At 53.8% G+C, this 641-nt stretch overlaps 1 protein-coding gene across 5 annotated transcripts in view; it reads right to left on the bottom strand.

The window, feature by feature from the left end:
• TSFM (Ts translation elongation factor, mitochondrial) overlaps nucleotides 1–641 on the bottom strand; it is a 37,276-nt gene that overhangs the window by 8,390 nt on the left and 28,245 nt on the right. The gene's annotated exons all lie outside the window — the stretch shown is intronic.

The raw sequence follows: 641 nt of genomic DNA, 5'->3' as shown, positions 1-641 counted from the left end.
CACTGCCTCCTGACCCTCCTGTTGTTCATTCGGGCACTTACCCCCCCTTCTTCCCTTAAAACGCCTCTGTCATGACGAGGCTGGAGCGCCCAAGCTGGGGGACCAGCCGCACACTCAGCACAGGGATTTTGCTCAAGGTTACAGAAGTCGGGCTACATTAGCTCTTCCCTGGCCCCCATGTGGAATCAACCGCATTGCCATCCAGGTGCTTAATAAGCATATGCTTGGTGTCCTGTTGACTTCTGGGGAGGAACCAGAAGCCCCAAGGGATTTAGAGTCTTCCTTCTGTGCCCCTTACTGATTTCCCCAAACTAGGAGCCTTGAAACTCAGAGCCCGGCATGGTTCTTGGCACATAGTAGGCACTCAGATATTGACTGGGCTGATCTATGACCCCAAGGGAGACCCCAAGGGGCAAAACAGAATGACCTAATAACTCACTCCAGGTCCTTCTCCCAGACTTCCCCTCTGAGAAATGCCCAGGAGCTTCTCGGGAGGTGCTTGCCAGCCTGGACATCCCATGCACTTGGAGGGCGGGGGGCAGCCCCAGCCCCTGCTTCCTGTCATCGGTGTAATGCATTCATATCTACAATATGGCAAATTTCATATCCTCCCACCCTCTTTCCTGCATTATTGATGGGCT

This window comes from Orcinus orca, chromosome 11, assembly GCF_937001465.1.
Source record: "Orcinus orca chromosome 11, mOrcOrc1.1, whole genome shotgun sequence".
NCBI lineage: Eukaryota > Metazoa > Chordata > Mammalia > Artiodactyla > Delphinidae > Orcinus > Orcinus orca.
Note: the sequence above shows the minus strand (reverse complement) of the source record. Positions and strands in the feature narration are given on the sequence as shown.